Source organism: Pteropus vampyrus, unplaced genomic scaffold, assembly GCF_000151845.1.
Source record: "Pteropus vampyrus isolate Shadow unplaced genomic scaffold, Pvam_2.0 Scaffold509, whole genome shotgun sequence".
Lineage (NCBI taxonomy): Eukaryota > Metazoa > Chordata > Mammalia > Chiroptera > Pteropodidae > Pteropus > Pteropus vampyrus.
Genome location: NW_011889290.1, coordinates 829,763 through 841,317, shown reverse-complemented (window position 1 = coordinate 841,317; position 11,555 = coordinate 829,763). Strand labels below are relative to the sequence as shown.

Here is an 11,555-nt window from a genome sequence, read left to right as displayed (position 1 = left end):
TTTTTGCAACCAGAGCTGGTGATAATCAACTGTTGTTTCTCTGCCATCCTCACTTGTCTGCCATCCCCAATTTCCTGCTTTCTGCCCTGATGCCTAGGCTCTGCCACCACTGTATGGAGCTCACAACTCTCTCAAGAAGTAAGTGTTCAGGGAACCTATCTTACCTTCTCTTCTCCCCTCCTCCTGCAGGGAGCTTGGCTGCAAGAGACAGTATCTTTATTTCTTTCAATCTACTACCTGACTCCTGGACTTCTGACCTGTGGTAGCTCTTATTCACGGACCCCACTCTCAGACGTGCTTGCATGTTGTTTGGGTGGGTTTTTTTTTTTTTTTTTGAGTTTTAGCTGTTTAGCTTATTGTTGGTTTAAGGGAATAGATCTGGGGACGTCTCTCACTTCTCCATGTTTCTCTGTTTGCATTTTTTGTAACTTTTTTTTTACTCAATATTATGTTTCTGAAACTCATTGACATCAATGCATATAGCTATAATTGATTTCTTTCTTATTGCTATGTGGCACTCAAGAATATGTATATAACAAATATATTTTTTCCATTCTTTATACATATTTGAATTGTTTTTCAGTTTGGGATTTTTACAACAACTATTATAATGTTCATTTTTTAAATATCTCGTGGAGCACATGTACGAGATCTTATTGGAATAAATATTTAGAAGTGGAATTGCTAGGTTGCAGAGTTGTAAGTAGTTTTTGGAAAATTATTTACTCTTCCACCAGCAACATGTAAGACTTTCTTCTATTCCATATGCTCACCAGCACTTCCCTTTGCCACATGCAGCTTGTCATGGGGGATAGCTGGCCTGGAAAAGTTAAGGTTTCCACTTCATGATACTTTTAGACTAATTGGATTTATAGACCCCGTCAGGCCACCTATCAACTGAGTTTGATAGTACAGTCGACTGATTTATTTTTTTCCCATAGTCATGTGCCTATCTCATTAAAGAAAAATATGGCTGCAAATTTAAGATAGTAGAAATAGCCAAATATATTGGGTCACAGTAGCAGGTTCAAATTCCTGGTCATTTTGTTTTCTTGGGTCTGATTTCCTTAACCTGCACAAGAAGGATATAAGATTTGATTGGCTTCTAAGGACTCTACCAACTCTGAAATATTTAAATACTAATATTTGTCAAGCTGTGGAACTTATTAAGGTTCTAAAAACTTACCACATAATACTTTGATTCAAACTGTGAAGCCTTGCTTTCAACAACTGGTTTAAAAATAATAACTTTTACTTGAACTTGGCTACAACTTCAAATTAAAACTTTTACTCAGCAGTGACTCAGTCATTGACCATTATTTACTCTGGAAACATTCAGGTCTCTAAGTTACTTGTTGCTTTTGAGGCTTACAATTTTGAACACTTAAGGTGTTTTCAAGACCATTTCACGGGTGAGAAACCAGGGCAGCCGCAAAGGGTCCCAGGTTTGTTTTAATTCTTATGGCCTCATCTTGAAATTCTTAACATTTTAAAACAAGGGCTCCAAATTTTCATTTTACACTGGGCCCACAAATTATGTAGCTGGTCCTAGGTGTTTTGTAAATAAAGTCACCTTTACATAAAATTTTTCCACAATACACAATAACAACAAATACCAGAGAAAGTAGTAAATGGTTTATAAGACAATAGAACAATTTTTTTTCTTTTTTCTTTGTTTAATTACAATCCATGTACAAAAATTCTTCTTTGCAAAATTTTGGAAAGGAAATATTGTCTTTTGCCTCATCTCCACCACAGAGAGAATGTTCCTTTTCCGTGTGTCTGTTCTAGCCACTTTAAAACGGAAACTCTCATACTTTCTCATATGCCTGTGATTATAAGAGGGAATGGCTGAGCTAGGGTGCTTATATCACCACACACACACACACACATACACACACACACACACACACACACACACACATTCATACACCACATACATGTTCATGCCACACCAAGAGCTTTTAATTCACAATATATTTAGAAGTTTTTAATGTGATCATCAATATCTGATGGACAGCTTATGAAAAGAGGGATTTCATTACCTTTTTTATAGAGCATTAATTTTTTTTAATGTAGCTTCAATGCTATATATACTGGGCAAGAAATTCCACTATTTCTGAATTTGTTCCTGCTTCAATTTAAGATTACCCTTTAAAGAAAAAAGTCTTAAAAGCCACACATCAGTGTGTTTTGACTTAAAATTAAAAAAAAAGAACACTGCAATTCTTTTGATTTTGTTTATAGTCCAAAAATAAATATTTGACTCATAAAGGTTAAGGAAAATTCATTTCTGTTTACAGTCACTGCACATGTCCTGTGCTGTTTCCAATTCTGTCAGCCAAACAGCTGTACCTTTCCACCAGGGGCTCTTTGGCCAGCTGTGCACCCAGAGATTCTTGAAGACCTGTTAAAAGCATTTATGGATTTTCATATGGACAGGTGTCACTGCATAAAGCAAAACTGCCTTCTAAAGAATGTAATAAGAAGGATACCATATTTAGCACCATAAAATAGTTTAAATTGATTGCAGGTAATGATACAAAAGGAATGCCCATACAACTCAAACAATAGGTTACTTCTTTGCCTAATTGTTTTTGCTTTTGGGAGAAGTTATCTGATTCACACAAGTCCCACTACCTAGTGGCACTTTGTTGGTCAGAGTTCTACACCAGGGTTACCTGACACCTGGCTCTTCCTCCATGCAGCAAAAATCTCCTGTTGGTGTTTATGGCTAATGCAGAATGCCTTAAGACTTAGATCAGGGGACTCTTCATGTAGGATGACTTTAATGCACATTTGTCTTAATAAAAGTATTTAATTGGAATTTCTCCAGCTGCAGTATTTAAATTTTAGAGAACTGTTCTTTCTTTTAATTCAGTACCAAGCATTGATAAAGTAGGAAGCAGATAGCATTGGCACATGGCATTCCTTGCTAGATATATGCCAAGGTAAGAGAAACAGGCAAATTCAATTCATTGATTACGTGTTGCTGGTTCAGTGTTATTCAAAATTCCTCTCCACAAACCATAAGCTACCCATCCTGGCAAAACCAGAAGAGAAACTCAGAGTAAATATTTAGAAATTTTCTTGCAATTTTTACCTTTTTATTTTGAAATAACTGCAAATTTACAGAAAAGTTGAAAAAAAGAATACAAAGAACTTCCATATACTTTTTATCCAGACTCCCTAATTCTTACATTTGCTCACTCTGCCATAACATTCTGCGTGTGTGTTATATGTGATGTGTGTGTGTGTGTGTGTGTGTGTGTGTGTGTATGTGTGTTGAATGGGCATGTGTGTGTTCTTGAACCACCTAATAATAAATTTCAGACATGATACTCCATTTCTTATTATTTTATTGTATGTTTCCTACAAACAAGTGCATTGTTCTATATAACTATAGTATAACCATCAAAATCAAGAAATTTACTTTGATCTAATATTCTCATCAAATCTCCAATCCCTTTTAGATTTCCCTGATTGTACCAATAATGTCCTTTACAGTTCCAGAATCCAATCCAGGATTACACATTGCATGTAGTTTCACATCTCTAGTCCCCTTCAATCTGAAATAGTTTCTCAGCCTTTCTTATCTTGATGTTTTTAAAAAGTACAGATTTGTACTCGATAAATATGTTCCTTGATTTGGGGTTTTTTGAAGTTTCCTCGTTGTTCGTGCATTTGGGGCAAATATCCTATGGAAGTGGCACTGTGTTCTTCTCCATGTCTGGGGACAGCTAACCTTAGTTTGTCCTATTACTAGTGATGTTAATTTTATTACTAGTTTAGATGGCATCTGCCAGATTTCTCTACTGTAAAGCTAGTTAATAAATATCTTATACTCATTAACTGGTAATTAATGAGTATTTTTGTAAGGAGAAACTTTGAGACTTCTATAAGTAGTTAGAACTTCCACTTCTGTCTCATTTATGCGCTGACATCAATATGAAGTCATGAATTCCTACTTTGTTCAAAGGTTACAAACTATTATTACCATATTGCTCAAATGTCTCATTTGGCCAGTGAGAGTGACCTCAAATTGGTTTCTATGTTGGTTTAACATGTTTCTATCATTTGTTGATCATATTTGTATTTTCTGTAACAAAATAAATGCTCCAGGCTCATCTTGCAATTCTTTTTCTGCCCAAACCTAGAGTCAGTCATTTCTCCAAAGAGCTCTCATTCCTTTAAGTGGAACGTTGCATTTAGAATCCAAGCTCTGAACATTACATGTGCTTATTATTACCAGAGTATTATTGGTTCCAGGCACTTTCAGCATAGATAGAACTAGAAAATATATGTATTCATACATACTTTTAAAATCTATGTATATATCCATGTCATTAATATACATATTAAATATAATGTGTATTTAATATATATCTATATATTAAAGACCATGAGTTCACAACAATACTTTCAATTCCAATACAATAGCATAGGGTTTATTTTTAACCATTCTTCTTTTCATACATGTAATTTCCTTCTCCAACAGTGTTGACTCTTATTATTCTCAACGGACTTGTTTATTGATACAGTTTTACCTGTATAATCGCTCTCTCAGCTAGTCTGGCTAAAAGCTAGATCCACAAGCAAGCACCTTCTTCCTGGCCAGGTATAAAACCCAAAGTTCTGACCCAACGAAGGGAAAAATGAAGAGAAAGGAGCAAAGGAAAGGAAGGGGAAGAGAAAAGAAAAGAGGTAAGGAGAAAGAAAGAGATGAAAGTGAAAGAGAAAAGAACAAGGAGCAAGGAGGAAGGAGCGTAGAGATACCTTTGTTTAGTAATTTGACAGAGCAGTTTAATGTCTGCTGAATCAAATGATAAAACAATGGGGCTTGAATTTTGTATATTTTCTTTTTCTTTTATTTTCTAGTAACACTTTATTGTATTTTATAAAATTATTAGCCTGTTAAGGTTTTTTTGGGGGGGAGCGGGCGGGGAATAATGCAAGTTCATCATCACAGATAGTTTGAAAAACATTGCTGTAATCACACTTCCATCTTCAAACACAGTGGTTGGCAAAGGACAGCCTGGAGGCCAACACAGACACTCTTATTTGTTTAAGGTCATCTATGGCAGCTTTTGCTATAAGGCACAGTTGCATAGATTGAGACTGTAAGGCACAAAAAGTCTAAAATATTTATTCATTGGCCTTTTATAGAAGGAATTTAGATAATGTTAGATATCTGATCCAATATTAGTATATTGTTTACTTATTTATTACATATATTTTTATTCTCTCTCTCTCATTCTCTCTCTCCCCCACCCCCTTAATAGGCAAACTCATGAGGGCAGAGATTTCATCTGTTTTTTGTTCCAGATGGATCCTAGACACCCGGGGAAAATGCCCAGTGACAGTAGTTGTGCAGTAAGTACTTACTAAATTTCAATTGTGGAATGACACTTGAAGATAATTAACAATAATGAAATTCAGATATGTTGAATGTCATGTCTAAGGTTATGATGAGAACCTCATTATCCCAGTTTTGTAAACTCCTATACAGGTTTGCTTTTCACTCTCTATCCCACCTCTAATATTGAGTCAGGTCATCCATCAGGCTTCCTGCATAAATGCAAAGGAGAGTCAATGGCCCATCACTGTTTGAATTCATTCCTCCATATCCATAGATATAGTCTAACAATTTAAAAGTGAGTAATGCTATTTTTTTCAGAGTCCCTAGGCAAGAAGAAATTTTAATATTGGTGGCATCCTTGAAACTGCCCATAGAATTAGGTTTATATGCATAGTTCTGATCATCTTCTCAAGATCCAACCATATGAACTCCAGCTAAGACTAAGTCTAAAATACCTTCTACTGGGGGCAGACCTAGAAGATTCTTCTCTAGAGGCTCTACAGTAACTTCTAGAGGTGTGTGACTTCGCTCCTGTGAATACAGCAAGAATACTTACTTTTCTAGACATTCCATCACCTAACAAGACAAGATGTATGTACTCCCACTACTTAGCATTCATCTCGATGGGAGAAGACTATGTCAGAGGGAGGCCAGGTGAAACTATGGCTGTCTTCCCAAGGCGTAGTATGTCTGCTTTGAAGATGACACCAGAAAATATTTTCTTGAGGCTAAATGGCATCAACTGTAAGATATATCATTGATTCAATGATAGCTCTTTAGAAAAAATAAAATACTCTTACATTGCATACATTAATTAAAGAATAGATTCAATTACAGAGAAATTAAAATGAAAACGGGGAGAGAGTCCTGCTCTCTGGGAGAAGAAATTGTATCTTCAACAGAAAAAATACTTTACCAATTTTCTTTGGAGTTTCCTCATTTCCAGACACCTAATAGCCCTTCCTGTACTGCCACTTACCCAACTCTAGACAGCAGCTAATGGACAAAACCCTGACTTGTGTGTCCATAATGTAAAACAATGTTGATGGATAATGGGAATAGGAAGGTCTCACTCCTGCACATTTTGATGGTCAGCCTAGATAGAACAATCTTCCATGTTCTCCTCTCTGCATTTTCCTCCCTTAGGAGCAAGGAAGAAAAGAGCACTCAATTCAATACATATTCAGTTCTTGGGGGAGGGTATTCAGTTCTTGCTGCTGTACTTGTGGCTGTTCCTTGTTCTATGCCTCAGTCCTTAGACTGCCTCCACTTATTTATGAATGCATGCAACACTAACTTATCAAGTGTATTAACCAATATTTTTACTGCCCTACCAGAAACTGCAACTGCCCCCAGGCATATGGCATGAAGCTACCTAACAGCCTAGGTAAGTCTCCCTATACACCAAAAGAAGGCAGACTTTTCGGCTCTACTGATACTGCAGCAAAGAAAACAAATAAAAAACCCTAGCCTGTGAGACCTACTGTCATCTGTGATGGGCTCCCAAACCCCTGAGATCTGACCAAGTGATATTGTATCTTGTGCTGACAGCAGTGATCTTCCCATCACTGTATTCTAGAGGGATCATTTCATAAACTATATAAATGTCTAACCAGTGTACTGTATACTTGAAACTAGTAGTAAAACTAGAAGTAAAATGTAAAAAAAAAAGTAATAAATAAAAACAAATAAAAAATAAGTCTGTTTTTTGGTTACAAGGGTGACAGAAATGCTGAGAAGCCACACTTGAAAGTTTGGAGCAATCAAGACATTAACAAAAACAGGAAGCAGCTAATAGCCCTGGAGCTAGCTGTCTGGTGTGACATTGAAGCATGAGGGAGGGAAAATGGAGCCATGAAGGAGACACAGAGGTCCCAGGGTAGGGAGTGGGGGAAGAAGTAGCCTGGCTTCTCACCTCCTACTGCCCACCAGTCTCCTGTCAGTCCTTCCTGACTGGAAGTCAGAAGGTAAGGCAGCCTGGAAGAAGCAGTTCCCTGAGCACATCAGAGTGGAGAGGGATGGGGTAAGAATCTGGAGCAAACATACAGGCAAGAGAAGTGGCATTCATTTCTGAGTCACATACCCCCCAGTACAACTGCAACTTGGGATACATAGAAAGGAGAGTGAGATGGAAGCTGAAAATCATCTGTTTAGAGAGGAAATAAGGTAGACTGAGGGCAGATCGCATCAGCACATTCTTTTCCAGGACCCACGTTAGAACAAAATAATACCAGATTTAGGCAATGCTGGTCTTCCAAGTACTTTCTTCAAACAATTCAGCATAAACTCTTCTAAACATCTTCATAGAAAATGCAAAAGTCTAGCCTTCCAGAAACATTTTCTGCTAGATTTCTTACCCCTAAAGCATCTATATGAAGAGTGAAATGAGAAAAATCATGATTCTTATGTCCCTCCAGAGTCTGTCATTAGTCCCAGGCCTATGGATACTGAACTACCTACCTGCTAGGCTACCTAAACACAAAGCAGTAGGCTGACACTGCGGACTATTTAAAAAGTGGAAGACAGTCCAGGCTCTCACACCGCAGTTTACCTGTATCCCTCCAAACTTAGCACATAAAACTAACCAGATAGAGAGCTTGAGTAGATTCTAGGCCTTTAAACTACACAGTGAGGGGCACCAGCTGTGTGGACCACCCATGGAGCACTGCCCCCCATGCCCAAAAGCCTCTCATGCAGATGTGTTCATTGGAAAGTGAAGTACTTTTTTTGATTGGGTAAACTGAATACTTTTGAGTGGTTTTCATTAGAGTGAAAACATTTGATTAAAGCATTTGTTATATCTCATGTAAAATATAAATCATAAAGTCCAAGAGTCCACAAGGATAATGATGCTTTGTGTTTATAAAGTGCTTTCTAAGCCCTTCATTTTTATTTAATAATAGTTAATACCTGCCATATCTCTGTGAGGATGAAAGGAGAAAGTATTATGTATGATCTTTATACTTTATCACTTTTAAAGTACAGGAATGGCATGGAATATATTAGAGAAACAGCCAAGATTTGAACCCAGGCAACAATGCTTTTATATGTTCAAATCTGTTCTTAAAACAATGTCACCGAAGCCTATGTAAGCATGTGAAAATAAGAACAGAAAAACTTGTAGATCCCTGGCCTTGTTGGGTGCTGCCAGCATTAGCTGAATCCACTCACACTTTACACAGGCCTGCAGAGAAACACCAAGGGTAAATGTTGATTAATGGAGGGGGTAATGGTAAAATGATTATGTTCATGTTGTTGACACTGATGGATACTGTGGTAATGATGATAATGAACTTATGTCATCTATCCTTGAGAAAATCTCAAGTTAGCATTGTTTGGTATTGAGGCACTTTCATTGGCTTATAAAACATGAGATAATTGTGAGAAGCAGAGACACATGATATATCCTATAGTACTGATAGTCTCTTGCATCTTCTTCCTTTCAAGTCATATCATCTGTACCTATGACATTTATCTGACAACTTATCATGCACTACTCAGTGATATCCTTTGTCTGACAGTCTTGGATCGCAATTTAACTTTTATAATGTCCTAAATTTTAATGTGTGCATGTATTACTTGTCTAACTAAGTAATAAATATTTTGATGACAGGAATTATGTCTTTTCTCACCATTGGCTGCTTCCTGTCCCTAGTCAGTGCCTGGTCTAGCATGTGGTCAGTAAATACTGAGACTGAATGGAAGCTTACTGGTTAGAGGAGCCCAGTCCACTTCTACAGCTGAAAGGCGGGTTCTGGCTGCAGTTCCCAGGAGGCACATGGAAGGAAGCAGGGCTGAGCTGGAAAGCCATTGGTCCTGGCATCAACATTTGCCCCATCTGGAACATGCTGTGGGCAAAGTGATGTCACCAGATCCTACCAGCCTTGGCATGGAACATGCTGGGGGAACAGGGAGAAGAGATTTGCCACTCGCTCTTTAGGTTGGCCCTATTACTACTGGGCTTCCACACCTCTGTTGTGACTCACCTCAAGTGCTGTGTGGTTGTGCAGGCATGGAGAGGTGCTCAAAAGTGTCCTGTGCAGGGAGCTGTAGATCACTTCAAACTACTACCACAGGCAGGTTTCTATGGAAACATCTCAGGATTTTCATAGCTTTTTTTTTCCCCCCCTATAAAATTTCTTTCTTCTCATTTCTGTTAACTTTGCTAGTTAAACTGTCAGGCCAATTTTGTAAGGGAATAAAATCTTTGTCCTTCCTCCCATCCTGAAGCCAAAATCTATTTTGGTTCATATAAAAACGATCAAATTACAGCTTTTGGCATGTTTTTTAACTAGGAAAAAATAACTTGGATTAGCTAGTGCCAATAAACTAAGTATTTCAATTAAATTTAACATTAGTAAAATATCAGTCATGCCAGTCTAAGTCTCAACCAACCTTAAAACAGTATGTGTAACCCCCTCAAAGCAGCTGTTGGCAAAAACAGTTTCTATTATTCATATGAAACTTTAGGCAATAAAAGAAATTGTTTGAGGGACTCAAAGAAAGGGCAAATGACTTAGGCTCAAAAACAAAACCTAGATAGGGCTAGACTTTGTGTTACAGGCCATTTAAGCAAAAAGAAAGAGAAAAGCATCCTTTTTCCCAGTTTCTGTCCATCACATAGACTCCAAGGGGGCTGTCAGGGACCTGCAGATAAGGGAGTCATAGAGTTGGTGGAGGCAGATAAAGCAACCCTCTGGATCTTTTCAGTTTTATGAAAAGAGAGGGTTTATACAGCACATTCTTGCTGTAAAAATCCGCCCATTGACATTCATCCATGTTCAAGTCCCAACACAAGAGTGTGGAAAGGCCCTGTGTTTGTGTTTATGTTCACACACTAGGTGCTGCCATTTACCTTACCCGCTGGCTGTCATGGTACATGAGATTGGGTTGGGGGCTCAGGGTGCAGAGGGTTCCAGGTGCACACACTCAGCGGTGGTGACTTAGAACTCATCAGTTTGTGATTGGGATGCACACAAGTCACCACTTGGCTCATCAGCACTAAGGCAGGGGTCTTACTCTTCTCACCTGACTGAGGGACCTGGCTAAAGAAAGGCCATCCAGTACTTCATTTGACAAAACTTCATTGAGCATATGATGAGGCAGGCAATGTGCCACAATTTACAGGATGATTGAATAAGATTCCTGATCTACAGATGGTCATAGGACAGATATTTGTTAACAAATTACCCCAATACAGCCTGGTAATGGCCCTAACAGGTATGTGGGTGGCATAATTGTGGGAATACAGAGAGACAACCGGCCCAGGAAGGGGAGGGGAGAATATAAAGACAAAAGGCACAGCATCTGTAAACAGAAACTGAGGAAAAGAGAGTATACAGTTAGGACAAACTGCATATACACTTATAGATTGCAAAGGAAGTTTGATACCATGCATAGTGTAATATAAACATACAAAAATGCATTAATAATTATCTGTGTAAATTTTAGAATAAAGATTTTGTGCTTACACTAACATCTCCGTTTATAAAGGTCATTAATATAAGATTACTATTATTGAAACTAATTTTAGTTTCAAACCAAAAAGGAGTGGTTGGTAAATATATTTGACATTTCTGAACTATGCAGAAGATCTTACTTCAACAAGTAATTGACCTTAATTTTATGAGTGTCACCTACAGCCAAGCTACCCTGAACAAGCCTGATCCCATCTGATCTCGGAAGCTAAGCAGGGTCGGGCCTGGAAGTATTTGGATGGGAGACCACCTAAGAAGACCAGGCGCTGTAGGCATAAAAAAGTTTTAAAAAAGGGATTGTAAGGTGGCAAGGTCTTTGCAATCTGTGAGGTCAACTAAGAGTTACTTCGCCTAAGTAAAATAATAATGATAATAATTTTATGAGCGTAAAATTTTCAACTAATTTCTCTTAGCCAGCAGATATTTTTTATCATAAATCAATTTCAATAGCTAAAATGAAAGATAACTTATTTTTGCTCAGAAATTAACAGTTTTCAGAACTGACTGCATTTTGCATGGTGATTAGCAACCTGAGTGATACTCAGATGCTTTTGAAAAAACTGATAAAATGCAAGATTCATCACTTACTGTATACTTTTAGTTATAATATGATTGTGTCAGTCAAGATCCAATCAGGAAAACAAATCATACTAGTGAGTGTGACAGAGAGAATTTAATACAGGAACTTTGTTCTATAGGTTTCAGGACTTAACAGGTAA

At 37.6% G+C, this 11,555-nt stretch overlaps 1 pseudogene; it reads left to right on the top strand.

Moving 5' to 3' along the window:
- The first annotated feature begins 10,993 nt into the window (after positions 1-10,993).
- Positions 10,994-11,111, top strand: LOC111732965 (annotated as a pseudogene).
- The last annotated feature ends 444 nt before the right edge of the window (positions 11,112-11,555 follow it).